Source organism: Meles meles, chromosome 11 (genome assembly GCF_922984935.1).
Source record: "Meles meles chromosome 11, mMelMel3.1 paternal haplotype, whole genome shotgun sequence".
In the NCBI taxonomy this organism is placed as follows: Eukaryota; Metazoa; Chordata; class Mammalia; order Carnivora; family Mustelidae; genus Meles; species Meles meles.
Window position 1 is genome coordinate 76,878,255 of NC_060076.1, and position 5,565 is coordinate 76,883,819.

Consider the following 5,565-nt stretch of genomic DNA (forward strand, 5'->3'; position numbering starts at 1 on the left):
GGCCATTTTTATAGGCTAAACATTACATACACATTCACCTACCCTCCCCATTGGAAATTTGATGACTAGAATCAAAGCATTTGAATGGCTCTCCTAACCCATTAAGAGAAAAACAACTTTGAGCAAGACGAACACAAGGTAATTACTAAACTGAGCCGGATTCCTTTGCCATGCTCTTGGCACCGAGGTCTGGAAACTCCAGAGCCCTATAAGAGGTCTAAAGGAAAAAAAAAATGTACAAGACAAATTTCAGGGATCTCAGTTTCTCATTAAAAATACATTTTAGAAAATTGTTTTAGGTTAACATGCTAGGGCATTTGTATGGCAAGGAAAAGCATGTAGCAATTCAGCAAATTGCAGCTTTCATTTCTTTTTTAAAATAAAATGGAAACAATAAAAGCACAATTAAAAATAAATTTTAAAAAGTATAATCTGAAAGAGAATTTTGATTCTTTTTCTAATTAAAGCTCTGCAATTAAAGTTTTGCTGCAGAACAACCTGTGTTCTTCCTCTCCCAGTCCACAAAGGGCTAATTCAGGCCAAGGATTTGAGATGTGTGCTACACTCAGAGCTGGAAATGACTTTGGAGAACCTTCTAGCCTGACTTTCTCATTTTGAAAATTGGAAACTGAGGCCATGGCAGGTTTACTTCTTTTCTCCTTAGTCTTCTCCTTCATGCATTTGTGTACGTGAATGTGTGGATGTACATGTGTATTTTCTCTCAGAAGCCTTGGAAACTTGGAGTCTACACAGTTTTAACATAGTTCAGACACTCAATATGGGACTTCTTTCTTCACAGGGTCCTAATTCACCTTCTAATATGAAGGTAGGGGGTCCTAAGTCCAAAATATTACCCAGTGCTGCATCAAAATGTGCAATTTTTGCATAAGTGAACTCTACAAACAATAGAGATAGTAATTTTGTGTGTGTGAAACTCTAACAGAAATCTAGTGCATGCCTTCATACCTTCTGCAGTAAAATATACTGAATGTAATGTTCCTTCATGACCCCAGCTTAGTCTAATAAACAGCTGTCATACTGCAGAGGAGAAGGTGTATAAGTTCCAGGATATAGACACAAATGCATGTTGGCCCCCAAACCTACCATCATTTAAAAAAAAAACCAAAACTATCGCTTAGAATTTAGCGTATCACTTCTTTTTCAGATAAACATAGTGGTTGTTTATCAAATACATACAGAGTACAAAACTGACCTATTACAGAATGCCCTTTAGCAGGGCACAGGACTACCCTTAAGAGTTAATATAGCGGGGCGGAGTCAAGATGGAGGAGAAGTAGCAAGCTGAGACTACATAAGGTAGCAGGAGATCAGCTAGATAGCTTATCTAAACACTGCAAACACCTACAAATCCAACGGGAGATCGAAGAGAAGAAGAACAGCAATTCTAGAAACAGAAAATTCACCCCTTTCTGACAGGTAGGACTGGTAGAGAAGTGAATCCAAAATGACAGGAAGATAGACCGCGGGGGGAGAGGCTGGCTCCTGGCAAGCAGCGGAGAAATGGAGCACAAAATCAGGACTCTTAAAAGTCTGTTCCAGGGCGCCTGGGTGGCTCAGCGGGTTGGGCCACTGCCTTCGGCTCAGGTCATGATCTCGGGGTCCTGGGATCAAGTCCTGCGTCGGGCTCTCTGCTCAGCGGAGAGCCTGCTTCCCTCTCTCTCTCTCTCTCTCTGCCTGCCTCTGTCTACTTGTGATCTGTCAAGTAGATAAATAGAATCTTAAAAAAAAAGAAAGAAAGAAAGAAAGTCTGTTCCACTGAGGGACATTGCTCCAGAAGCTAAACCGGGGTGAAGCACACGCGGGGTCAGCATGGCCCCAGATCCCGCAGGGTCACAGAAGGATCGGGGGTGTCGGAGTATCACAGAGTTGCAGGTATTAGAACGGGGAAGCCAGCTACAGAGACAGAGCTGAGGAGTGAGCTCTCAGCTTGGGGTTATCTTGAACCGGTCGCAGGCTGGGTGAGCTTGGAGCGCGGCCAGAGGCCGGGGATGCGGGAGTGATTGGGCGCTGTTGTCTGGGGGTGCACTGAGGATTGGGGCCCCGGGTTCTTGGCTCCTCTGGGCCGGAGACTGGGAGGCTGCCATTTTCATTCCTGTCCTCTGGAACTCTACGGAAAGCGTTCAGGGAACAAAAGCTCCTGAAATCGAACCCGAGCAGATTACTTAGTCCGGGCCCCCGGTAAGGGCAGTGCAATTCCACCTCGGGCAAAGACACTTGAGAGTCACTACAACAGGCCCCTCCCCCAGAAGAGCAACAAAAAATCCAGCCAGGATGAAGTTCACCTACCAAGGAAAGCAGGTTCAATACCAAGGACAGCAGCGGAATTCCAGAGGCAGAGAAATCAATACACAAAACTCATGGCTTTCTCCCCATGATTCTTTAGTCTTGCGGTTAATTTAATTTTTTTTTCAATTTTTTTTTCTTCTGCTAAATTTTTTTAAACTTTTACCCTTTCATTTTTTAATGTTTTTTAACTAATTTATCTAATATATATATTTTTTCTTTCTTTTTTATATTTTTTCTTTATTTGTTTTCTATTTTTAATTTTTTCTTCTTCCATCTGAACCTCTTTTTATCCCCTGTCTCCCCCCCCCCCCCCCCCCCCCCACGATTTGGGTCTCTTCTGATTTGGTTAAAGCGCATTTTTCTGGGGTCTTTGCCACCCTTTTGGTATTTTACTTGCTCTTTCATATACTCTTATCTGAACAAAATGAAAAGGTGGAAAAATTCACCACAAAAAAAGAATAAGAGGCAGTACCAAAGGCTAGGGACCTAATCAATGCAGACATTGGTAATACGTCAGATCTAGAGTTCAGAATGATGATTCTTAAGGTTCTAGCCATGCTCGAAAAAGGCATGGAAGATATTAGAGAAAACTTGTCTGGAGATATAAAAGCCCTTTCTGGAGAAATAAAAGAACTAAAATCTAACAAAGTTGAAGTCAAAAAAGCTATTAATGAGGTGCAATCAAACATGGAGTCTCTCCTACATCCAAGCCCAGTGTGCCATTATAATGTTCAATGTCACGTCAAGGGTTACTTACAAGAATGTGCCTAACTAGCATAGAGATCTGGTACGAGTGTGTGAGAACATCCCCATTGTGCTGTGTGGCAACAAAGTGGACATTAAGGACAGGAAAGTTAAGGCAAAATCTATTGTCCTCCACTGAAAAAAGAATCTTCAGTACTATGACATTTCTGCCAAAAGTAACTACAACTTTGAAAAGCCCTTCCTGTGGCTTGCTAGAAAACTAATTGGAGACCCTAACTTGGAGTTTGTCACCATGCCTGCTCTAGCCCCACCAGAGGTTGTCATGGACCCAGCATTGGCAGCACAGTATGAGCATGATTTACAGGTTGCTCAGAAAACTGCTCTCCCGGATGAGAATGATGACCTGTGAGAACGTGCAGCTAGAGGCCAGCGTCAGAAGTCTAGATTTATAGGCAACTGTCCTGTGATGTCAGTGGTGCAGCGTGTTTGCCACTTTATTATATAGCTGAGCAGAACATGTGCTTAATCTTTGGGATGCTGAAGGAGATGAATGGGCTTCGGAGTGAATGTGGCAGTTAAAAAGTACCTTCATTTTTTGGACCTGCATAATTAGCTGTTTTGGAATGCAGTTGTTTCCTTCCTCAGTTTCAGATATGAGACTGCTATAGTCCCGTCACAATATCCAGTGGTGAAATCTTGTTTGTCACTGTCATTCCCATTCCTTTTCACTTAGAATCAGAATAAAGTTGTATTTCAAATATCTTTAAAAAAATGGAGGCTATCACTGCTAGGATAAATGAGGCAGAAGAAAGAATTAGTGATATAGAAGACCAAGTGACAGAGAATAAAGAAGCTGAGCAAAAGAGGGACAAACAGCTACTGGACCACAAGGGGAGAAATCAAGAGATAAGTGACACCATAAGACAAAACAACATTAGAATAATTGGGATTCCAGAAGAAGAAAGAGAGAGGGGAGCAGAAGGTGTATTGGTGAGAATTATTGGAGAGAATTTCCCTAATATGGCAAAGGGAACAAGCATCAAAATCCAGGAGGTGCAGAGAACCCCCCTCAAAATCAACAAGAATAGATTCACACCCTGTCACCTAATAGTAAAATTTACAATTCTTAGTGACAAAGAGAAAATCCTGAAAGTAGCCCGGGAAAAGACGTCTGTAACATACAATGGTAAAAATATTAAATTGGCAGCAGACTTATCCACAGAGACCTGGCAGGCCAGAAAGAGCTGGCATGATATATTCAGAGCACTCAACGAGAAAAACATGCAGCCAAGAATACTCTATCCAGCTAGGCCATCATTGAAAATAGAAGGAGAGATAAAAAGCTTCCAGGACAAACAAAAACTGAAAGAATTTGCAAACACCAAACCAGCTCTACAGGAAATATTGAAAGGGGTCCTCTAAACAAAGAGCCTAAAAGTAGTAGATCAGAAAGGAACAGAGACAATATACAGTAACAGTCACCTGACAGGCAATACAATGGCACTAAATTCATATCTCTCAATAGTTACCCTGAATGTTAATGGGCTAAATACCCCAATCAAAAGACACAGGGTATCAGAAAGGATATAAAAACAAAACCCATCTATATATTGCCTACAAGAAACTCATTTTAGACCCAAAGACATCTCCAGATTTAAAGTGAGGGGGTGGAAAACAATTTACCATGCTAATGGGCATCAGAAGAAAACTGGGGTGGAAATCCTTATATCAGATCAATTAGATTTTAAGCCAAAGACTATAATAAGAGATGAGGAAGGACACTATATCCTACTCAAAGGGTCTGTCCAACAAGAAGATCTAACAATTTTAAAAATCTATGCCCCTAACGTGGGAGCAGCCAACTACATAAACCAATTAATAACAAAAGCAAAGAAACACATCAGTAATAATACAATAATAGTAGGGGACTTGAACACTCCCCTCACTGAAATGGACAGATCATCCAAGCAAAAGATCAACAAGGAAATAAAGGCCTTAAATGACATACTGGACCAGATGGACATCACAAATATATTCAGAACATTTCATCCCAAACCAACAGAATACACATTCTTCTCTAGTGCACATGGAACATTCTCCAGAATAGATCACATCCTGTGTCCTAAATCAGGTCTCAACCGGTATCAAAAGATTGGGATCATTCCCTGCATATTTTCAGACCACAATGCTCTGAAGCTAGAACTCAATCACAAGAGGAAATTTGGAATTAACCCAAATACATGGAGACTAAACAGCATCCTTCTAAAGAATGAATGGGTCAACCAGGAAATTAAAGAAGAATTGAAAAATTCATGGAAACAAATGATAATGAAAACACAATGGTTCAAATTCTGTGGGACGCAACAAAGGCAGGCCTGAGAGGAAAATATATAGCGATACAAGCCTTTCTCAAGAAACAAGAAAGGTCTCAAGTACGCAAACTAACCCTACATCTAAAGGAGCTGGAGAAAGAACAAGAAAGAAATCCTAAACTCAGCAAGAGAAGAGAAATCATAAAGCTCAGAGCAGAAATCAATGAAATAGAAACCAAAT

The 5,565-nt window shown here is 41.0% G+C and overlaps 1 pseudogene; it reads left to right on the top strand.

Annotated features, from left to right (window-relative positions):
• The first annotated feature begins 3,012 nt into the window (after positions 1 to 3,012).
• Positions 3,013 to 3,608, top strand: LOC123953318 (annotated as a pseudogene).
• The last annotated feature ends 1,957 nt before the right edge of the window (positions 3,609 to 5,565 follow it).